Source organism: Pan troglodytes, chromosome 13 (genome assembly GCF_028858775.2).
Source record: "Pan troglodytes isolate AG18354 chromosome 13, NHGRI_mPanTro3-v2.0_pri, whole genome shotgun sequence".
Lineage (NCBI taxonomy): Eukaryota > Metazoa > Chordata > Mammalia > Primates > Hominidae > Pan > Pan troglodytes.
In genome coordinates, this window is record NC_072411.2 from 18,269,021 (window position 1) to 18,294,750 (window position 25,730).

Here is a 25,730-nt window from a genome sequence, read left to right on the forward strand (position 1 = left end):
TCTAAAACACCAAAAGCAATGGCAACAAAGCCAAAATTGACAAATGGGATCTAATTAAACTAAAGAGCTTCTGCACAGCAAAAGAAACTACCATCAGAGTGAACAGGCAACCTACAGAATAGGAGAAAATTTTTGCAATCTACTCATCTGACAAAGGGCTAATATCCAGAATCTATAAAGAACTCAAACAAATTTACAAGAAAAAAACAACCCCATCAACAAGTGGGTGAAGGATATGAACAGACACTTCTCAAAAGAAGACATTTATGCAGCCAACAGACACATGAAAACATGCTCATCATCACTGGCCATCAGAGAAATGCAAATCAAAACCACAATGAGATACCATCTCACACCAGTTAGAATGGTGATCATTAAAAAGTCAGGAAGAATGGCAATCATTAAAATGTCAGGGAACAACAGCTGCTGGAGAGGATGTGGAGAAATAGGAACACTTTTACACTGTTGGTGGGACTGTAAACTAGTTCAACCATTGTGGAAGACAGTGTGGCGATTCCTCAAGGATCTAGAAGTAGAAATACCATTTGACCCAGCCATCCCATTACTGGGTATATACCCAAAGGATTATAAATCATGCTGCTATAAAGACACATGCAAACGTATGTTTATTGAGGCACTATTCACAATAGCAAAGACTTGGAACCAACCCAAATGTCCAACAATGATAGACTGAATTAAGAAAATGTGGCACATATACACCATGGAATACTATGCAGCCATAAAAAATGATGAGTTCATGTCCTATGTAGGGACATGGATGAAGCTGGAAACCATCATTCTCAGCAAACTATCACAAGGACAAAAAACCAAACACCGCAAGTTCTCACTCACGTGTGGGAATTGAACAATGAGAACACTTGGACACAGGAGGGGGAACATCACACACCAGGGCCTATTGTGGGGTGGGAGCAGTGGGGAGGGATAGCATTAGGAGATATACCTAATGTAAATGATGAGCTAATGGGTGCAGCACACCAACATGGCATATGTATACATATGTAACAAACCTGCACATTGTGCACATGTACCATAGAACTTAAAGTATAATAAAAATATATATATTAAAAAGAAGACATTTATGCAGCCAACAAACATATGAAAAAAAGCTCATCATCAAGGGTCATTAGAGAAATGAAAATCAAAACCACAATGAGATACTGTCTCATGCCAGTTAGAATGGTGATCATTAAGAAGTCAGGAAACAACAGATGTTGGAGAGGATGTGGAGAAATAGAAATGCTTTTACACTGTTGGTGGGAGTGTAAATTAGTTCAACCATTGTGGAAGACAGTATGGTGATTTCTCAAGGATCTAGAAGTAGAAATACCATTTGGCCCGGCGATCCAATTACTGAGTATATACCCAAAGGATTATAAATCATGCTACTATAAAGACCCATGCACACATATGTTTATTGCAGCACTATTCACAAGAGCAAAGACTTGGAACCAATCCAAATGTCCATCAGTGATAGACTGGATTAAGAAAATGTGGCACATATACGCCATGGAATACTATGCAGCCACAAAAAAGGATGAGTTCATATCTTTTGCAGGGACATGGATGAAGCTGGAAACCATCATTCTCAGCAAACTATCACAAGAACAGTAAACCAAACACTGCACGTTCTCACTCATAGGTGGGAATTGAACAATGAGAACACTTGGACACAGGGTGGGGAACATCACACACTGGGGCTTGTTGGGGGGTGGAGGGCTAGGGAAGGGATAGTATTAGGAGAAATACCTAATGTAGATGACAGGTTGATGGGTGCAGCAAACCACCGTGGCACGTGTATACCTATGTAACAAAACTGCACTTTCTGCACATGTACCCCAGACCTTAAAGTATAATAAAAAAGAAAAAATCTAATATACACAAGGAAAAAAATAACATTTACTAGAATAAATAAAAATTATGGGTGTACTAGAAAGTCATCATATAAACTAAATAATAGTAATAATAGCCATTCTGATTGGTGTGAGATGGTACCTCATTGTGGTTTTGATTTGCATTTCTCTACTGATCAGTGATGTTTAGTTTTTTCTCATATGATTGTTGGCTGCACGTATGTCTTCTTTTGAGAAGTCTCTGTTCATATTCTTTGCCCATTTTTTAATGGGGTTGTTTGTTTCTTTCTTGTAAATTTGTTTAAGTTCTATATAGATGCTGGATATTAGACCTGTGTCAGATACATAGTTTGCAAAATTTTTCTCCCATTCTCTTGGTTGTCTGTTTACTCTGTTGATAGTTTCTTTTGCTGTGCAGAAACTCTTTAGTTTGCACAGCAAATCCCATTTGCCGAGGTGTGTTTTGTGTCAAATTATGTGGTCAGTTTTATAGTATGTGTAATGTATTGATGAGAAGAATGTATATTCTGTTGCTCTTGAGTGGAGAGTTCTGTAGATGCATATTAGCTTCATTTGATTCAGTGCTGAATTCAGATCCTAAATATCTTTGTTAATTTTCTGTCTTGATGATGTGTTTAATACTGTCAGTGGGATGCTGAAGTCTCCCACTATTATTTGTGGGAGTATAAACCTCTTTCAAAGTCTCTAAGAACTTTCTTTATGAATCTGGGTGCTTCTGTATTGGGTGCAAACCCTTTACCATTATGTAATGTACTTTCTTGTCTTTTTTTTTTTTAATCTTTGTTGGTTTGAAATCTGTTTTGTCTGAAATTAGAATTGCAACCCCTGCTTTTTTCTGTTTTTCGTTTGCTTGGTAGATTTTTCTCCATCTCTTTATTTTGAGCCTGTGGGTGTCATTGCATGTTAGATGGGTCTCTTGAAGACAGCATACTAATGAGTCTTGGTTCTTTGTCCAGCTTGTCACTCTGTGCCTTTTAATTGGGGCATTTAGCCCATTCACATTCAAGATTAGTTTTGATGTGTATGGATTTAATCTTATCATCATGTTAACTGGTTATTATGTAGATTTGTTTGTGTGGTTGCTTTATAATGTCACTGGTCTGTGTACTTCAGTGTGTTTTTGTAGTGGTTGGTAATGGTCTTTCCTTTTATGTTTAATGATGCCTTCAGGAGCTCTTGTAAGGTAGGTCTTGTGGTAATAATTTCTCTCAGCATTTGCTTATCTGAAAAAGATCTTATTTCTCTTTCACTTGTGAAGATTAGTTTGGGCAGACATGAAATTCCAGGTTTGAATTTCTTTTATTTGAGAATGTTGAATATTTACCCCCCAAAATCTGTTGGGTTGTAGGTTTCTGCTGAGAGGTCCTCTGTTAGTCTGATTGGCTTTCCTTATAGGTGACATAACGTTTTTGTCTAGCTGCCTTTTTCTCTCATTTCAACTTTGGAGAATCTGAGGATTATGTATCATGGGGATGATCTTATCGTGAAGCATCTTCTCTGTATTTCCTGAATGTGAATTTTAGCTTCTCTAGCTAGGTTGGGGAAGTTCTCATGGATGATATTTTGAAATATGTTTCCCAAGTTGCTTACACTTGCCCCATCTCTTTCAGGGACACCCAAGAGTCATAGAATTGGTCTCTTTACATAATATCATATTTCTCAGAGGTTTTGTTTATTCCTTTTTATTCTTTTTTCTCTATTCTTATCTGACTGTCTTATTTCAGAAACCTGGTCTTCAAGCTCTGAGATTCTTTTCTCGGTTTAGTCTATTCTGCTATTAATACTCATGATTGCATTTTGAAATTCTTGTAGTGTGTTTTATCCTTTCTCAGGTCAGTTATATAGTTTTCTATCTCGGCTATTTTGTCTGTCAGCCCCTGTATCATTTTATTGTGACTTAAATTCCTTGGATTGGGTTTCAATGATCATTGCATCTCAATGATCTTTGTTCCTGTTCATATTCTGAATTATATTTCTATTGTTTTAGCCATCTCAGCCCTGTTCAGTACCCTTGCTAGAGAGGTGGTACAGTTCTTTGGAGAAAGAAGGCACTCAGAGTTGTTGCATTGGTTCTTTCTCATCTTTGTAGACTGATGTCTCTTCAATCTTTAACGTTACCATCCTTTGGATTTTTTTTTCTTTTATCCTGTTTGATGACCTTGAGGGTTTGATTGGTATAAACTGGATTCACCTGACTGGCTTTGTTTCTAGAAAATTTTAGGGGGCCAACGCTCAGCTCTCAACTCCTGGATTGCATGCTCTAACTCTGGAGGACTTGTATTGGTCCCTAACTTTGTTCTCTGGCTCCTCAAGGTTAGGAATCCACTGTGCTTGGGGGACCGAGGTGCTCCCAGTCCCCTGATCACTACATTCTCATTGGTGATATCAGCTAAAACATTTTATAGTGTGGTGGCAGTGGATCCATCCTCAATTGCACATGCTAGCAACAATAGCAGTGCAGTGGGTATGCACTCATCAGCTGTGGCAGAATGCAAGTAGGTGCTAGGGTGCCTTCCTCTGTGTAAGCATTCACCACAGTGGTGGAGGCAGCAGAGCTGAAGGGTGTGCAGTGGGGCTGTGCTGTCAACTGTGTGTGCAGTCGTGCTGTGGTGCTGTTAGCACACGGTCAAGGCACTGGCAGACATGGGTCTATGTGCACTCTCTGTGAACCACAGACAGGGGTTCTCAGGAAACAGAAGGTTTCACTGTTCTCTGTACCTAGTTTTACTCCTGTAGTAGTGTTGGCACAAGTGCATGTCACAGGCAGGGGTAGGACTGGTTGGCACTGTGCCCATCAAGGCTGCAACTGCAATGGCGGTCTAGGGGGAGAGGAGATAGGGTGCATTCTCACCACAGCAGTGGCAGGGCAGGGTGCACACAAACATGCATGTTGGTGGGGCAAGGAAGGCAAAACCTGCTCACACACACATGCACCAGCAATACAATGTGGGGGTTTGCTGTGATCCCAGGGGAAGCTACAGTATGGGGAAGGAGTGGGTGGTCTGGTGCATGGCTATAGGAGTTGCACTGCTGGAGTTCCCTCCCAATCAGGCATGGTCCACCAGTGCAGGAGCTATGATGTGGGCCCCCAGGGCACCCTAGATTGCCCTGCAAGAGAAGGCCCTGAGAGGCCAGTAGACCAAGGGGTTCTCAGGTGGAACTAGCTCTGAATAATGGGCAAGACAGCCTTGCAGGGTTCAGGTCTGAAAGTTCCCCTAGGGCTAAAGTCTCCTATGGGAGCAATTTAAGCCTAGAGAGATGGGCTTCCCTGGCCATGCTCAACTACAGAGGATCCCACACCAAACCCCTTGGGCTCCACCTCAGCAGCAGCCCCACCACTTCTTTAAGCAGCTTCACCTGCCAACTTGAGTGTCTGTTGTTGTTGAGAGGTTTCCTCCTGCCAGGATTGCAGAGGCCTGTAGTGACAGCAGGTTACTCCTTGCTGGTTCAACTCACTAATTGCCCCAGGATTATTGGGGGTCAAAAACAAGTCCTGTTGCATGGTAGCCCCATGCAGGGTTCTCAGCTTCCTCTCCTTTCAGCCGAGCTTCTGTGTCTTCCCTTCATCCACTCTTGGTGCTTTCCCTCTGAAGATCTATTAGGACTGTGCCAGTCTTCTTGGTCCCTCAGTGGCAACTGTTTCACCTGTCTGTGTCTAGTTGGTCATCTTGCCCTCCCCTCACGGTTGCTTTAATAATGTTTTAGAAGACTCAGTTCAGAAGGGTCAGGCCTGGTTAAAAGCACTGTGCAGAAGAAAGCACAAGCCCAAGCAGCTTCTGGAGGATATGTCATTATAAAGTTATTGTTAAAAAATAACAATAATGTCTAATCTGGGGTTTTAAAGAACAGAAATAAAATACTAGACAACAGTAACATAAGTTGAGGAATCGGTTGGTAATCAGAGTTAAAATGTTCTGAAGTTATTATATTAAGGGAGTTGAGAAAAAGAGATGAGATTAGGAGAACAAAGAATTAGGTTTTGTTATGTCATAGAACTACACTGGATAGTGAGTTACTGTTATGCTTCATAACTTACATACATATTACATATTGTCTTTTGGTGGTATCAAAAACTATTTTTTAAAAAAGCTTATCTAGAGAAATATTTGCTTTCTGGAGCACAATACAGAGAACAAACAAATTCCCTTTGGTGTCCCCTCATTCTCCTTTCTGAACTCTTGCACTTAATCTATTTACCAGGAACATGGACTAATTCCATTAATGAAAAATGGAGGAGCCTCCTTTAGTTATACTTTTTTGTTGTTGTTTCCTACCTGATAACAGTATCCTCTAGATTAGAAGAAATCCAGTGAGATTTGTGCTTGCAAAACAGAAAATTAGCTACGTGAAAGCATTAACAAGTTTCAGCAGCTTGTAAGCAAAAGACAATTTCACAGACACAGGAATTAAAATCAGTGTGTGTATCAGTGTGTGGTGAAGGAAGACAGGAGGAACATTTCAGCTGTATTTATTAGCCAAGTAATATGTTGTGTGAGAAGGCAGTTGTGTGATATGTCTGTAAGAATTGTTGAGGTACATATCCAGAAAATTGCAATACAATGTTAACACTTAGGAGTGAACATTTTATATAATGCTGTCATATAATACATATGAACAGGTGTGTTTGTGAATGTATTTAAGTACGGGCGTGTTGTGGAACTGTGTTCATCTCTGTGTCTGTGACTAGGTATATGTTTATACACAGGGGAAAAGAGAGTGTTATATTAGAGATGCATTTCCTAGGAAGATGTGTGTGCTGTAAAAGATAATATATATAAGAATTTTTTTGTATAGAAAGGTATTAGAGTATGTGTATGCATGTGTGCATTTGTGTGTGTATATGTTTGTGTGTAGTATTTTATTCCTTCTCCCAGTTTATCTTTTTAAATGACCAAATGTATTAGTCTGTTCTAATGCTGCTAATAAAGACATACCCAAGACTGGGTAATTTATAAAGGAAAGAGGTTTAATTGACTCACAATTCAGCATGGCTGGAGAGGCCTCAGGAAATGTACAAAAGGGAAGCAAACACGTCCTTCTTCACATGGTGGCAGAAGATAGAAGTGCCAAGCAAAAGGGGGGAAAGCCCCTTATAAAACCACCAGGTTTTATGAGAACTCACTCACTATTGTGAGAATAGCAGCATGGGAATAACCCCCGTGATTCAATTATTTCCCTCTCACAACATGTGGGTACTATGGGAACTACAATTCAAGATAAGATTTGGGTAGGGACACAGCCAAGTCACATTATTGCACCCCTGGTCCCTCCCAAATCTCATGTTCTCACATTTCAAAACACAATCATGCTCTTCCAACAGTCCCCCAAAGTCTTAACTCGTTCCAGCATTAACACAAAAGTCCAAAGTCTCATCTGAGACAACACAAGTCCCTTCCACCTATGAGGCTGTACAATCAATAGCAAGTTAGTTACTTCCTAGTTACAATAAGGGTACAGGCATTCAGTAAATAGGCCTGTTCCAAATGGAAGAAATTGGCCAAAATGAAGGGGCTACAGGCCCCATGCAAGTCCCAAATCCAATAGGGCAGTCATTAAAACTTAAAGTTCCAAAATGATCTTCTTTGACTCCATGTCTCACATCTAGGAAATGCTGATGCAAAAGGTGGTCTCCCATGGCCTTGGTTAGCTCCACCCTTGTGGCTTTGCAGGGTACAGCTCTCCCACGGCTGCTTTCATAGGATGGTGTTAAGTATCTGTGGCTTTTCCAGGTACATAGTGAAAGCTGTTGGTGCATCTTTTATCCTGGGGATTGGAGGACAGTGGCCCTCTTCTCAGAGTTCCACTTGGAAGTGCCCCAGTGGGGACTCTGTGTGGGGGCTCCCACCCCATATTTCCCTTCCACACTGCCCTGGCAGATGTTCTCCATGAGGATTCTGCCCTGCAGCACACGTTGGCCTAGACATCCAGGCATTTACATACATCCTCTGAAATCTAGGTGCAGGTTCCCAAACCTCAATTCTTGACTTCTGTGTACCTGCAGGCTCAACACCACTTAGTAGCTGCCAATGTTTGGGGCTTCCACTGTCTGAAGCCACAGCCTGAGCTGTACCTTGGCCCCTTTTAGCCACAGCTGGAGCAGCTGGGTTACAGGGCACTAAGTCCCTAGGCTGCACAAAGCAGAAGGGCCCTTGGCCCATGAAACCATTTCTTTCTCCTAGGCCTCTGGGCCTGTGATGGGAGGGGCTGCCACAAAGGTCTCTGAAATGCCCTGGAGACATTTTCCCCATTGTCTTGGTGATTAACATTCAGCTCCTTGTTACTTATGCAAATTTCTGCAGCCAGCTAGAATTTCTCCGCAGAAAAAAAAATAGTTATTCTTTTCTATTGCATCATCAGACTATGAATTTTCCAAACTTTTATGCTCTGCTTCCTCTTGAATGGTTTGCCACTTAGAAATTTCTTCTGCCAGATTTAAAGTTCCACAGATCTCTAGGGCAGGGGCAAAATGCTGCTAGTCTTTTTGCTAAAGTGTAATAAGAGTCACCTTTGCTCCAGTTCCCAATAAGTTCCTCATCTCCATCTGAGACCACCTCAGCCTGAACTTTATTGTTCATATCACTGATTTTGACCAATATCATTTTGGCCAAAGCCATTCAACAAGTCTCTAGTAAGTTCCAAACTTTCCCACATCTTCCTGTCTTCTGAGCCCTCCAAGTCTTTAGGAAGTTCCAGACTTTCTCACATTTTCCTGTCTTCTTCTGAGCCCTTCAAACTGTTTCAACCTCTGCCTGCCTGTTATCCAGTTCCAACGTTGCTTCCACATTTTCAGGTATCTTTACAGCAGCCCCTCACTCTACTAATACTAGTTTACCATCAGTCCATTCCCATGCTGCTAATAAAGACATACCCCTGAGACTGGGTAATTTATAAAGGAAAAAGGTTTAATTGACCTCAGTTCAGCATGCCTGGGGAGATCTCAAGAAACTTACAATCATGACAAAAGGCAAAGCAAACACTTGGTGGCAGGAAGGAGAAGCGCCAAGCAAAAGGGGGAAAAGCCCCTTATAAAACCATCAGGTCTCCTTCTTCACATGGTGGCAGGAAGGAGAAGTGTTGAGCAAAAAATGAAAAAGCCCCTTATAAAACCATCAAGTCTTGTGAGAACTCACTCACTATCACAAGATCAGCAGCACGGGGGTAACCACCCCCATGATTCAATTACCTCCCACAGGTTCCCTCCCATGACATGTGGGGATTATGGGAAGTACAATTCAAGATGGCATTTAGGTGGGTACATAGCCAACCATATCACCAAACTACTTTTGATCAGAAATTTCACTGAAGGCAGCCAGGTATTAGTGCCATTATCTCATTATCCTTCCAAATATGAAGGAAATAAAAGTTTTTTTGGACCAATAAGCACACTGAAGAAAATTGATTCACTTAATATGCTTGGTAACTGCTCTGCCTCAGATAAATAATTTCCACAAGCAGCCAAACCTTCTTCTTTTTTCCAGCACTTGGGCAAGAAGAAATATCCAAAGGTCAATTGCTTGCCTAAGACAGCCTGACATGTTAGTGACTTTTTTCATCACAAAGCTAATTTGAACTCGTATGTAATAAAAGACTAAATGTTCTATTACCTGGAAAGTAGAGAATGAATAATAATTTAGATTTAAAATAACCCAATTATAAAATGACCAAAGGCTAGTTAAGTCTCTTCCAGGCCAGGAGGTAATTGCAGGTCAGTAATTACACATAAAGGAAGCATTTGGCCCCACCTAACCCTAGATGCTGAGGGGTGACTCCACCAACTCTTGGTTCTTTGTTTAAGGCTGCCCAGGCTGGGAGGCAAGACCAAGTGCATAAATGTCTCTGGCCCTGCCCACACCATATAGCTAAGCAGCAATCCCAGAAGCTTCAGTCAGGCTTGGAGCCCAATACATGGCCCTGCCTAACTCCAGATTCAAAACAACAGTACTGCCTAGCCAGAAAAGACAACATGCATCCCTCCCTGGCCAGAGACAACTGCAGAGTTCAGTTGGTAGCTCCATTTAATGTCAGAGTCCAGCCAGTGGTCTCACTGGACCATGGAGCACAGCCAGAAGTATCATTAAACCTCAGAGGACAAAAAGTAACCCAGCCATACTAGAGAACCCAACACTAAGGTCTGCCTATGAAGGATTGCTACCAGCTGACCCAACAAGAATCCCAGGCTAGACTAATATTAAAGGTGTATCACACCAAAGAACACCTTCAAAGGCCAGAAGAGGTAGTCATCTTTTCAAATGTGCAGGCATTAATGTAAGAACAGGATTATTAAAAATCCAGGAAATAGGACACCTCCAAAAGAAACTAATAATGCTACAATAATTTTCTCTGGAAGAAATGGAGATCTATGAAACAGCTGACAAATAATGAAAATAAACCTCTTACAGGAATTCAGGAAACTCTAAGAATATATGGATAGAAAATCAAATAAAATTTAGAAAACAACTCATGAACAAAATAAAAAGTTTGGCAATAATAAACAGTAATAAAAAACAGAAAATCTAGAGTTAAAAAAGTATAACTGAAATGAAAAATTCAGTACAAAGCTTCAAAAGCAGACTTGATCCCATAGAAGAAAGAATTGGTGTCCTCAAAGATAGGAGATTAAAAATTATCCAACCAAGGGAGAAAAAAATGAAGCAGGGAGGCCTACAGGAATTATGGGACAGCATCAAGCAAACTAATAATTGCACAATAAGAACTCAAAAAAAGGATAAGAGAGAGAGAAAGGCCTAGAAAATATATTTAGAAAATAATGGCTAAAAATTTCCCAAATCTGGAGAAAAATGTGACTATCCAGGTATAAGAAACTCAAGTCACCAGTCATATTCAATCCAAAGAGAAGTTTACCAAGATACATCACAATCAAATTATAAAAAATCAAAAACAAAGAAAGAATACTGACAGTAGCAAGACATAAGAACCATCACAATCAAGGTAACCCCAACACAGCTATCAGCAGATTTCTCAACAGCAAATCCTGCAGACCAGGAAAGAGTGAAATGATATATTTTAAATTTTAAAGAAAAAATATTTTCAAGCAAGAATTCTTTAACAGCATTACAAAATGGCAGTAATAAGTTCTTACCTATCAATAATTACCTAGAATACAAATGAATTAAATTTTTAAATAAAAAGACAGATAGTGGCTGAATAAATTTTTTAAAAGCTAGAACCAACTATATGCTAGGTATAAGTGATATGCATTAATAGTAAGAACACACATAGTATAAAGTGAAGGGATAGAAAAAGATATTCCATGTAAATGGCAACCAAAAGAGAGCAGGGGTAGCTATTTTTATCTCAGATAAAATAAGATTTAAGTCAAAAACTATGAAAGAGACAACATTTTATTACATAATGTTAAAGGGGTTAATTCATCAATAGGACATAACAACTGTACAATATATGCACCCAATATTGAAGCACTTAAATACATAAAGCAATTATTAAATGATCTGGAAGGAAAGATAGACTGCAATACTATAATAGTAAAGGACTTCCAAAGAAAGTCCACACTTTCAAAAATGTACAAGTCATCTACATTGAAAATCAGTAAGAAAATGATAGATTCGATTTACACTTTTAACTAAATGGACCTAACAAACATATATGAAACACTCCATCCAACAGAAGCAGAATATACAGTCTTCTCAAGTACACACAGAACTTTCTCCAGGACAGATTATATGTTAGGCCACAAAACAAACCATAATAAATTTAACAGAATCAAAAGCATATAAAGTATCTTTTTGGATCACAATAGCATGAAACTAGACATCCATAACAGGAGAAAGCTTAGAAAGCACACAAATATTTGGAAATGAAACAATACACTCTTAAACAACCAATGGGTCACAGAATAAAAGCTGAATTAAAAATACCTTGAGCCAAATAAAAATGAAAACAACAAACTGAATATTACAGAGCACAGAAAAAAAGGAGTTCTAAGATAGAAATTTATAGCAATAAACACCTATGTGGAAAAAGAAGGAAGATCTCAAATAAATCTAAATTATAACTCAAAGAACTAGAAAAAGAAGAATAAACTAAACCCAAATTTAGAAAAGGAAGGAAATAATAAAGATCAGATTCCATTCCAAGATGGCTGAATAGGAACAGCTCCGGTCTGCAGCTCCCAGCATAATCGACGCAGAAGACGGGTGATTTCTGCATTTCCAAATGAGGTATCTGGTTCATCTCATTGGGACTGGTTGGACAGTCGGGGCAGCCCACAGAAGGCAAGCTGAAGCAGAGTGGGGCGTCACCTCACCTGGGAAGTGTAAGGGGTTGGGAGGTTTCCCTTTCTAGCCAAGGGAAGCCATGACAGACTGTACCTGGAAAAACAGGACACTCCCACCCAAATACTGTGCTTTTCCCAAGGTCTTAGCAACTTCCAGGCAAGGAGATTATCTCCCATGCCTGGCTCAGTGGGTCCCACGCCCAAGGAGCCTTGCTCACTGCTAGCGCAGCAGTCTGAGATCAAATGGCAAGATGGCAGCCTGGCTGAGGGAGGAGTGTCCACCATTGCTGAGGCTTGAGTAGGTAAACAAAGTGGCCAGGAAGCTGGAACTGGACAGAGCCCATCACAGCTCAGCAAGGCCTACTGCCTCTACAGACTCCACCTCTGTGGGCAGGGTATAGCTGAACAAAAGGCAGAAGACAATTTCTGCAGACTTAAATGTCCCTGTCTGACAGCTCTGAAGAGAGCAGTGGCTCTCCCAGCACAGTGTTTGAGCTCTGAGAACAGACAGACTGCCTCCTCAAGTGGGTCCCTGACCCCCGTGTAGCCTAACTGGGAGACACCTCCCAGTAGGGGTCGATAGACACCTCATACAGGCAGATGCCCCTCTGGGACGAAGGCTCCAGAGAAAAGATCAGGCAGCAATATTTGCTATTCTGCAATCTTTGCAATTCTGCAGCCACTACTGGTGATACCCAGGCAAAGAGGGTCTGGAGTGGACCCCCAGCAAACTCCAATAGACCTGCAGCTGAGGGACCTGGCTGTTAGTAGGAAAACTAACAAACAGAAAGGAATAGCAATAACAGCAACAAAAAAGACATCTGCACCAAAACCCCATCTGTAGGTCACCAACATCAAAGACCAAAACTAGATAAAACCACAAAGATGGGGAGAAACCAGAGCAGAAAAGTGGAAAATTCTAAAAATCAGAGCGCCTCTTCTCCTCCAAAGGATCACAGCTCCTTGCCAGCAACAGAACAAAGCTGGACAGAGAATGACTTTGATGAGTTAACAGAAGTAGGTTTCAGAAGTTCAGTAATAACAAACTTCTCTGAGCTAAAGGAGCATGTTCTAACCCATCGCAAGGAAGCTAAAAACCTTGAAAAAAGGTTAGACAAATGGCTAACTAGAATAAACAGTGTGGAGAAGACCTTAAATGACCTGATGGAGCTGAAAACCATGGCACAAGAACTTTGTGACACATGCACAAGCTTCAATAGCCAATTCGATCAAGTGGAAGAAAAGGTATCAGTGATTGAAGATCAAATTAATGAAATAAAGCGAGAAGACAAGTTCAGAGAAAAAAGAGTAAAAAGAAACAGACAAAGCCTCCAAGAAATATGGGACTATGTGAAAAGACCAAATCTACGTCTGATTGGTGTACCTGAAAGTGATGGGGAGAATGGAACCAAGTTGGAAAACACTCTGCAGGATATTATCCAGGAGAACTTCCCCAATCTAGCAAGGCAGGCCAACATTCAAATTCAGGAAATACAGAGAACACCACAAAGATACTCCTCAAGAGGAGCAACCTCAAGACACATAATTGTCAGATTCATCAAAGTTGAAATGAAGGAAAAAATGTTAAGGGCAGCCAGAGAGAAAGGTCGGGTTACCCACAAATGGAAGCCCATCAGACTAACAGTGGATCTCTCAGCAGAAACCCCACAAGCCAGAAGAGAGTGTGGGCCAATATTCAACATTCTTAAAGAAAAGAATTTTCACCCCAGAATTTCATATCCAGCGAAACTAAGCTTCATAAGTGAAGGAGAAATAAAATCCTTTACAGACAAGCAAACGCTGAGAGGTTTTGTTACCACCAGGCCTGCCTTACAAGAGCTCCTGAAGGAAGCACTAAACCATGGGAAGGAACAACTGGTACCAGCCACTGCAAAAACATGCCAAATTGTAAAGACCACCAATGCTATGAAGAAACTGCATCAATTAACGGGCAAAATAAGCAGCTAGCATCATAATGACAGAATCAAATTCACACATAACGATATTAACCTTAAATGTAAATGGGCTAAACGCTCCAATTAAAAGACATGGACTGGCAAATTGGATAAAAAGCCAAGACCCATTAGTGAGATGAGGAGACTCATCTCACGTGCAGAGACACACATAGGCTCAAAACAAAGGGATCAAGGAAGATCTACCAAGCAAATGGAAAGCCAGAAAAAGCAGGAATTGTAATCCTAGTCTCTGATGAAACAGACTTTAAACTAACAAAGATCAAAAGAGACAAAGAAGGCCATTACATAATGGTAAAGGGATCAATTCAACAAGAAGAGCTAACTATCCTTAATATATATGCACCCAATACAGGAGCACCCAGATTCATAAAGCAAGTCCTTAGAGACCTACAAACAGACTTAGACTCCCACACAATAATAATGAAAGACTTTAACACCCCACTGTCAATATTAGACAGAACAAGACAGAAGGTTAACAAGGATATCCAGGACTTGAACTCAGCTCTGCACCAAGCAGACCTAATAGACATCTACAGAACTCTCCACCCCAAATCAACAGAATATATATGCTTCTCAGCACCATATCACACTTATTCTAAAATTGACCACATAATTGGAATTAAAGCACTCCTCCACAAATGTAAAAGAAAAGAAATCACAACAAACTGTCTCCCAGACCACAGTGCAATCAAATTAGAGCTCAGGATTAAAGAACTCACTTAAAGTAAATAATGAAATCAAGGCAGAAATAAAGATGTTCTTTGAAACCAACGGAATAAAGACACAATGTACCAGAATCTCTGGGACACATTTAAAGAAGTGTGCAGAGGGAAATGTATAGCACTAAATGCTCACGAAAGAAAGCAAGAAAGATCTAAAATCGACATCCTTACATCACAATTTAAAGAACTAGAGAAGTAAGGGCAAACAAATTCAAAAGCTAGTAGAAGGTAAGAAATAACTAAGATCAGAGCAGAACTGAAGGAGACAGAGATACAAAAAAATATAAGACAGCTCCCTTCTGTCCTTTTGACCTCTGTTGTGCTTATGCTAACCTTCACATTCCTAACTGCCGGATTTCTGAACAAATCTCTGTGACTATCAAATCAGCATTGCACCTGGATGTTTCCCACTATCATTTCACTGTGGCTAGTAAAACTCCTCACTCTTCTTACTCACAGGGACCTCAGGCCGAAATCATGATTTGTGGGCAAACACCATAGATAGGGCCCACTGGATCTCCCTCACAGAGACAATAAGAAAGCCAGCCTCACTCGGCTACTCTGCTTCCACCCAAGAGAGTTTCTACTTCCCAGAGAGCAAAACTTGCTCCAGCCATAAAATGTGAATGAAGAAGTTGAATATTCCTTCAGCCAACATTTATAAATAACCACAAATTGGCAAAATGCATTATTTTAATGAATAAAGGTAGATTTTACAAGCAAAAAAAAAACGCTTCAAAAAAATCAATGAATCTAGGAGCTGATTTTTTGAAAAGATCAACAAACTTGATAGACCACTAACAAGACTAATAAAGAAAAGAGAGAAGAATCAAATAGATGCAATAAAAAATGAAAAAGGGGATATCACCACCAATCCCACAGAAACACAAACTACCATCAGAGAATACTATAAACATCTCTACGCAAATAAACTGGAGAATCTAGAAGAAGTGGATAAATTCCTGGACACATATACCCTTCCAAGACTAAACCAGGAAGAAGTTGAATCTCTGAATAGACCAATAACAGGCTCTGAAATTGAGGCAATAATTGATAGTCTACAAACCAAAAAAAGTCCAGGACCAGATGGATTCACAGCCAAATTCTACCAGAGGTACAAAGAGGAGCTGGTACCATTCCTTCTGAAACTATTCCAATCGACAGAAAAAGAGGGAATCCTCCCTAACTCATTTTATGAGGCCAGCATCATCCTGATACCAAAATCTGGCAGAGACACAACAAAAAAAGATAATTTTAGACCAATATCCCTGATGAACATTGATGAGAAAATCCTCAATATAATACTGGCAAACCAAACTCAGCAGCACATCAAAAAGCTTATCCACCATGATCAAGTAGGCTTCATCCCTGGGATGCAAGTCTGGTTCAACATATGCAAATCAATAAACGTAATCCATCACATAAACAGAACCAAAGACAAAAACCACATGATTATCTCCATAGATGCAGAAAAGGCCTTTGACAAAATTCAGCAGCCTTCAGGCTAAAAACTCTCAATAAACTAGGTATTAATGGAATGTATCTCAAAGTAATAAGAGCTATTTATGACAAACCCACAGCCAATATCATACCGAATGGGCAAAAACTGGAAGCATTCCCTTTGAAAACTGGCACAAGACAAGGATACCCTCTCTCACCGTTCCTGTTCAACATAGTGCTGGAAGTTCTGGCCAGGGCAATCAGGCAAAAGAAAGAAATAAAGGGTATTCAATTAGGAAATGGGGAAGTCAAATTGTCCTTGTTTGCAGATGACATGATTGTGTATTTAGAAAACCCCATCTTCTCAGCCCAAAATCTCCTTAAGCTGATAAGCAACTTCAGCAAAGTCTCAGGGTACAAAATCAATGTACAAAAGTCACAAGCATTCCTATACACCAATCGCAGACAGAGAGCCAAATCATGAGTGAACTCCCATTCACAATTGCTTCAAAGAGAATAAAATACCCAGGAATCCAACTTACAAGAGATGTGAAGGACCTCTTCAAGGAGAGCTACATACCACTGCTCAACGAAATAAAAGAGGACACAAACAAATGGAAGAACATTCCATGTTCATGGTTAGGAAGGATCAATATCGTGAAAATGGCCATACTGACCAAGGTAATTTATAGATTCAATGCCATCCCCATCAAGCTACCAATGACTTTCTTCACAGACAGAAAAAACTACTTTAAAGTTCATATGGAACCAAAAGAGAGCCTGCATTGCCAAGACAATCCTAAGCCAAAAGAACAAAGCTGGAGGCATCATGCTATCTGACTTCAGACTATACTACAAGGCTACAGTAACCAAAACAGCATGGTACTGGTACCAAAACAGAGATATAGACCAATGGAACAGAAGAGAGGATTCAGAAATAGCACCACACATCTATAACCATCTGATCTTTGACAAACCTGACAAAAACAAGAAATGGGGAAAGGATTCCCTATTTAATAAATGGTGCTGGGGAAACTGGCTAGCCATATGTATAATGCTGAAACTGGATCCCTTCCTTATACCTTATACAAAAATTAATTCAAGATGGATTAAAGACTTAAATGTTAGATGTTGATGGGTGCAGCAAACCAACATGGCACATGTATACCTATGTAACAAACCTGCATGTTGTGCACATGTACCCTAGAACTTAAAGTATAATAAAAATATAAAATAAAATAAAAAAGAAATAACAAAGATCAAAGCAGAAATAAATGGACTAGAGATTAGAAAAACAGTAGAAAAAACATCAGTGAAATTGATTTGATTTCTTGAAAAAAAAAAGAAAATTGATGAACCCTTAGTTACACTAACTAGAAAAAAAGAGAAAAGATTCAAATAAATTTATCAGAAATGAAAGAAGAGACATTACAACTGACAACACAGAAATACAAAGGATTATAAGAAACTCTAATTATATTGCCAACAAATTGAAAAATCTACAAAAAATACATGAACTCCTAGACCCATGCAACCTAAGGCTGAAACATGAAGACAAAGAACATCTGAACAAACCAATAACAAGTAAGGATATTGAGTCAGTAATAAAAAGTCTCCCATTAAGGGAAACTAAGAACCAAATTACTACACTGCTGAATTCTAGCATGCATTTAAAATCGAACTAATAACACTTTTTCTCAAACTATTCCAAAAATTCAAAGGATGGAATATTTCCAAATGCATTTTACAAGGCCAGCATTATGGTGATTCCAAAGCCAAAAAAAACAAAACACTTTTAGAAAAGAAAATTACAGGCCAATGTCCCTGAAGAACATATATACAAATATCCTCAACAAAATACTAACAAATTGAAGCCAATAGCTCATTAAAATGATTATTCACCATGATCAAGTGGGATTTATCACTGTGAGGCAAAAATGTTTCAACATAAAAATGTGGAACACCACATTTTAAAAATGGATAATAAAAATAATATAATCATCTCAATAGATGTATACAACACGTTTGACAACATTCAATATGCTTTCATGATTAAAAAAATCTTTCAACAGATAAGGTATAGAGGAATGTACATCAATGTAATAAAGGCCATATACTGCAAACCTATAGCTAACATCATTCTCAACAATGAAAAGTTGAAAGCTTTTCCTCTAAGATAAGGGAAAAGACCAAGAATTCTTACTCTCACCACTTAAACATAGTACTAGAAAATGTAGCCAGAGCAATCAGACAAGAGAAAAAATGGAAGGCATCCTAATAAGAAAGGAAAAAGTTAAAATGTCTATATTTGCTAGTGATATAATCATATACATACAAAACACTAAAGACTACCTGAAACTCTTAGAACTGATAAATGAAGTCAGTAAATGCAGGCCCCAGAACCAATGTACAAAATTAGTATCATTTCTATACACTAGTAATAAACAGTATAAAAAGAAAGTAAGAAAATCTCATTTACAATTAAAAAATTAAATATTTAGATGTAATTTTAACCAAGGAGGTAAAAGACCTGTATACTGAAAGTTGTAATACACTGATGAAAGAAAAATGAAGAAAACATAAATAAATTGAAATGTATCCCATGTTTATGGATTAGAAAAATCAATATCCTGAAAATGTCCATACTTCCCAAAGCAAACCACAGTCAATGCAATTGCTATCAAATTTCCAGGTGGGCATGGTGGCTCATGCCTGTAATCTCAGCACTTTGGGAGGCCAAGGTGGATGGATTGCGTGAGCTCAGGAGTTTGCAACCAGCCTGGGCAACACGATGAAACCCCGTCTCTACTAAAATACAAAAATGTAGCCGGTGTGCGCCCATAGTCTCAGCTACTTTGGAGGCTGAGGCAGGAGAATTGTTTGAACCCAGGAGGCAGAAATTGCAGTGAGCCGAGATTGTGCCACTGCACTCCAGCCTGGGCAACAGAGCGAGACTCCATCTCAAACAAACAAAAGATTCCAATGTCATTTTTCACAGAAAACAAAATATATTCTGAAATTTATATGAAACAAAAAAAAACCCTGAATAACCAAACTTAACAAAAATAACAAAAATGGAGGCGTCACATCCTTAGTTTTCAAGTCATATTATAAAGTGAATGTAATCAAAACATCATTGTACTGGCATTTAAAAAGACACATAGACCAACAGAACAAAATAGAAATCCCAGAAATAAACACGTGCATTTGTAGTCAATTCACTTTTTATAAAATTGCCGAGAACACACAATGGGACAAGGACGGTCTCTTCAATAAACAACGTTGGGAAAACTGAATATCCACATGCAGAAGAATAATATTGGACATTTGTCTCACATTATATTTTTAAAAACTCAAAAGAGATTAAAAACTTAAATATAAAACCTGAAACTACTAGAAAAAAAACATAGGGGAAAATTTCACAACAGTAGTTTGGGCAACAACTTTTTAAACATAATTCCAAAACCACAAGCAACAAAAGTAAAAATAGACAAATAGGATGACATCAAACTAAAAAGCATCTACATAGCAGAGGAAACAATTAACAACTCCCATTCTTCCATTTCTTCACTTTGTTGTGAAGCAATAACCCACAGAATGGGAGAATGGAATAAGGAATTAATAACCAATGTATATAAGAAACTTATGTAACTCAATAGCAAGAAAACAAATAACCCAAGTAAAAAATGGACAACCGACCTGAACAGATATTTCTCACAAGAAGACATACAAATGGCCAGGAGGTACATGAAAACATACTCAGCATCACTAATCATTAGAAAAATGCAAATTAAAACCACAATAAGGTATCATCTCACACCTGTTAGAATGGTGATTATCAAATGGGTGTTTATTAACCAAAGGATATAAAATTTCAGTTAGGAGGAGTAACTTTTTGAGATATATTGCAAGCATGGTTACTATAGCTAATAATAATGTATATTTCTAAATTGCTAAGACAGCAAATTTCAAATGTCTCACCACAAAAATGATAAGTGAGGTGACGGATGTGTTAATTAGCTTGATTTAATAATTTCACACTGTATACTTATATCAAAACTTCGCACCACACTCCACGAATATATACACATTATTTGTCAATTATTATTTGTTAATTTGTCAATTATGATTTGTCAATTAAAAAATTTTTTTAAAATCTTGGTTGATTACTATCCATATAACCATATCAAATCAATTTAAAAAATAGTACACTTAATCTTAATGTTAAAATTATACCCAATTTGTCTCTGTTATATTTCTAAAGAAGCTATGTAACAAAAAAGTTAAAACTTAACAAGTTAATTGGAAACCCTACCCAATCACCCACTAGCAGTTACTTAAGTTACTTATATATATTGGTTATTAATTCCATATTAACAACTTATGGAGTTGATATTCAGATTGCTGTAAAACTGAAATAATAATCTCACCTAATTGATGAGATTTTCTGAGGATCAAATAAAATGAAATATATGATGGCATTTGGAAACTCCAAAGGCCAATAAAAATGTCCATTGTTTTTATTATTAGCATTACTATATTTAGTCTATAGACAGGCAGATGCTGACTGGCAAATAATTCTGGTAATAGTATTCCAATGAACCAGTCTTTAGTGAGCATAGGTATTTCCATCTTGTGAATGTCATTGTTGTGACTAATGTCTAGTATAATAGCAAGGATGCTGCCAAAAAAGCTGTGTGCTCTGAAGGGCAATCTCAGTACCCACTCTGCAAAGCATAGAGACTCCATCCCTCAGGATAACTCCATCCCAGATGTGCACAAAGTTAGGAAGCATATTTCATGACTATTATGGGGGAAAATGTTGTGATATGGTTTTATAATGTCTTTAGAAGAAAAACCTCAAAAAATGAATATTATCTGAAAATAGAAAACTCATTTGCTGTGAAATTAAATATCACACTCTTCATATTGCAAAGCAGTAAATTGAAATTTTTCTCCATTGGAAATGAGAAAAATAGAGTGAGATTAACTGTGCTTTTAAAGTTTGAGTAAAACATGTAATTCTTTGTGACAAATCCTAGCAGAAATAACCTTTTTTAATCTAGATGGTTGTAAAAGGCCATATCTTTGTTTTCAGAGCTGTCTTGAGTGTGTCCCCTGATTTTGTGAAACAAATGCATAAAATCAGCTCCTTATTTCATTCTTCTCCTCAATCACTATGACTTTTTATCATTACATCTGTCTCTCCCTTGACACATACTTCTCATTTTCTGACTGTCCTGTACATTTAGACCACAGCTGCAAAAATAGATATCATCCAAGTATTTGTGCACTAAATCCTCTAGCCATTAGACCCAGTAGTCACCCTTCTCAAATAGACTGTTGAAATCATACACAAGGCTGCTTATTACTGTTTTCATCAGTCAGTGGCCACAGTGTAAGCCCACCTGGCCACCTTTCTATTGTTCTGTCATCCCCAGTAATGCACTGTACCTCCTTGAACTCATCTGGCTTTCCACTCCTACCTTACTTCCCACACTCTTCCCTTGTGTTCTCAGGAATTTCCACCAAAGAAGTTACATAAGCTGGCAAAGTTCATAAATGTACCAAATCACACAATAAAGATTTAAACTCAAACTTTCTGATTCCAAAGCACCAGACTCTTAAACACAACTCATTGTAGTCTTCATGTACGGCAAATTCTCCAGTCTCCCAAACAACTTCTCAGAGCAATCCCTGTACCTATTCTCCTTCACTGGAACTTGGCTTTTGCCAAATATGTAACTTTTTCTTGCCTAGGGAGCTATTGTTCTCTCCCATCTCAGGTACAACAGTTCTCTTTTCTCCCCATTGCCTTTCCAGACAATTAAGCCTGCTCCTTTAAAATGCAGGCCATTCACTGATATAATCTATTTTTTATTTTATTTTATTTTATTTATTTCCATAGGTTTTTGAGAAACAGGTGGCATTTGGCTACATGAGTTAGTTCTTTAGTAGTGATTTGTGAGATTTTGGTGCACTCGTCACCCAAGCAGTATACATTGTATCCAATTTTAGTCTTTTATCCATCACCCTCCCCAACACTTTCCCCCAAGTCCCCAAAATCCATTGTATCATTATTCAGTCTTTGCATCCTCATAGCTTAGCTCCTACTTACAAGTGAGAAGATATCGTGTTTGGTGTTCCATTCCTGAGTTACCTCGCTTAGAATAATGGTCTCCAATACCATCCACCTTGCTGTGAATGCCATTATTTTCTTTCTTTTTATGGCTGAATACTATTTCATGGTATTTTATATATATATATAAAATGATTTATTTATCCACTTGTTGATTGATGGGCATTTGGGCTAGTTTCATATTGTTACAATTGTGAATTATGCTGCTGTAAACATGCATATGCAAGTATCCTTTTCATATAATGATTTCTTTTTCTCTGGGCACATACCCTGTAGTGGGATTGCTGGATCAAATGTTAGTTCTACTTTTAGTTCTTTAAGGAATCTCCACACTGTTTTCCATAGTGGTTGTACTAGTTTACATTCCCACCAGCAGTGTAAAAGTGTTCTCTTTTCACTGCATCCCCGCCAAAGGCTATTATTATTTTTTTTTTATGGCCATTCTTGCAGGAATAATGCAGTATCACATTGTGGTTTTGATTTGCATTGCCCTAATCATTAGTGATGTTGAGCATTTTTCCATATGTTTGTTGGCCATTTGTATATCTTCTTCTGAGAATTTTCTATTCATGTCCTTAGTCATTTTTTGATGTGATTGTTTGTTTTTTTATTGCTAATTTGTTTGAGTTCCTCACAGATTCTGGATATTAGTCCTTTGCTGGATATGAAAATTTTCTCCGACTCTGTGGCTTATCTGTCTACTCTGCTGATTGTTTCCCTTGCTGTGCAGAAACTTTTTCGTTTAATTAAGTCCCACCTATTTATCATTGTTTTTGTTGCATTTTCTTTTGGGTTATTGGTCATGAAGTCTTTGCATAAGCAAATGTCTACAAGGGCTTTTACGATGTTATCTTCTAGAATTTTTATGGTTTCAGGTCTTAGATTTAACTCTGTGATCCATCTTGAGTTGATTTTTGTATAAGGTGAGAGATGAGAATCCAGTTTCATTCTTCTACGTTTGGCTTGCTGATTATCCCAGCACCATTTGTTGAATAGGGTGTTCTTTCCCACTTTATGTTTTTGTTTGCTTTATCAAAGATTAGTTGGCTATAAGTACTTCAGTTTATTTCTGGGTTCTCTATTTTTATTCTCTTGGTCTATGTGCCAGTTCATGTTATTTTGGTGACTATGGCCTTATAGTAAAGTTTGAAGTTAGGTAATATGATGCCTCCAGATTTGTTCTTTTTGCTTAGCCTTGCTTTGGCTATGCAGGCTCTTTTTTGGTTCCATATGAATTTTAGAACTGTATTTTCTAGTTCTGTGAAGAATTATGGTGGTATTTTGATGGGAATCACATTGATTGCAGATTGCTTTTGGCAGCATGGTCATTTTCACAATATTGATTCTACCCTTCCATGAGCATGGGATGTGTTCCTATTTGTTTGTGTCATATATGATTTCTTTCAGCAGTGTTTTGTAGTTTTCCTTGTATAGGTCTTTCACCTCCTTGGTTAGGTATATTCCTAAGTTTGCTTTTTTGTTATTGTTGTTGTTTTGCAGCTATTGTAAAAGGGATTGAGTTATTGATTTCATTCTCAGCTTGGTCGCTATTTGTGTATAGGAGAGCTACTGATTTGTGTACATTAATTTTGTACTCTGAATCTTTGCTGAATATATTTATCAGTTCTAGGAGCTTTTTGGAGGAGTCCTTAGGGTTTTCTAGGTATTTGTGTCATCAGCAAACAACAACAATCAACTATTTGACTTCCTCTTTACCAGTGTGGATGCCCTTTATTTCTTTCTCTTGTCTGATTGCTCTGGCTAAGACTTCCAGTACTACGTTGAATAGGAGTGGTGAGAGTGCGCATTGTTGTTTCATTCCACTTCTCAAAGAGAATGCTTTAACTTCATTCAGTATTATGTTGGCTGTAGGTTTCTCATAGATGGCTTTCATTACATTAAGGTATGTCCCTTGTATGCCAATTTTGCTGAGGGTTTTAACCACAAAGGGATGCTGAATTTTGTCAAATGCTTTTTGTGCATGTATTGACATGACCATCGATCACTGCATCCCTGATATGAAACCCACTTGATCATGGTTGATTATCTTTTTGATATGCTGTTTGATTTGGTTAGCTAATATTTTGTTAAGGATTTTTGCATCTATATTCATCAGGGTTTTTTTTCTACATCCTTTCCTGGTTTTGATACTAGGGGGATATTGGCTTCATAGAATGATTTAGGGAGGATTCCCTCTTTCTCTACCTTGTGGAATAGTGTCAGTAAGATTGGTACCAACTTTTCTTTGAATGTCTGATAGAATTCAGCTGTGAATCTGTCTGTTCCTGGAGTTTTTATGGTTGGCAGTTTTTTTATTCCCATTTCTATCTCGCCGCTTGTTATTGGTCTGTTCAGGGTTTCTAATTCTTCCTGGGTTAAGCTAGAAGGGTTATATATTTCCAGGAATTTATCCATCTTCTCTAGATTTTCTAGTTTACACATGTAAAGGTGTTCACAGTAGCCTTGAATGATCTTTTGTATTTCTGTGGTGTTGATTGTAATGTCTCCTGTTTTGTTTCTAAATGAGCTTATTTTGGATCTTTTCTCTTCTTTTCTTGGTTAATCTTGCTAATGGTCTATCAATTTTATTTATCTTTTCAAAGACTCAGCTTTTTGTTTTATTTATCTTTCGTATTTTTTGTTTCAATTTCATTTAGTTCTGCTCTGATCTTGGTTATTTCTTTTCTTCTGCTGGGTTTGGTTTTGGTCTATTTTTGTTTCTCTAGTTCTTTGAGGTGTGACTTGAGATTTTCTGTGCTCTTTCAGACTTTTTGAGGTAGGCATTTAAGGCTATGAACTTTCCTGTTAATACTACCTTTTCTGTATTCCAGAGGTTTTAATAGGTTGTGTCACTATTACTGTTCAGTTGTAGGAATTAATTTCCATCTTGATTTCATTGTTGACCCAACGTTCATTCAGGAGCAGGTTTCTTAATTTCCATGTATTTGCATGGTTTTGAAGGTTCCTTTTGGAGTCGACTTTCAATTGTATTCCACTGGGGTCAGAAAGAGTACTTGATATAATTTCAATTTTCTTAAATTTATTGAGACTTGTTTTATGGCCTATCATATGGTCTACCTTGGAGAATGTTCCATGCTCTGAAAATAGAATGTATATTCTGTGGTTGTTGGGTAGAATGTTCTGTAAATATCTGTTAAGTCCATTTGTTGTAGGTTATAGTTTAAATCCATTGTTTCTTTGTTGACTTTCCGTCTTGATGACCTGTCTAGTACTGTCAGTGGAGTATTGAAGTCCCCCCTATTATTGTGTTGCTATCTCATTTCTTATGTCTAGTAGTAATTGTTT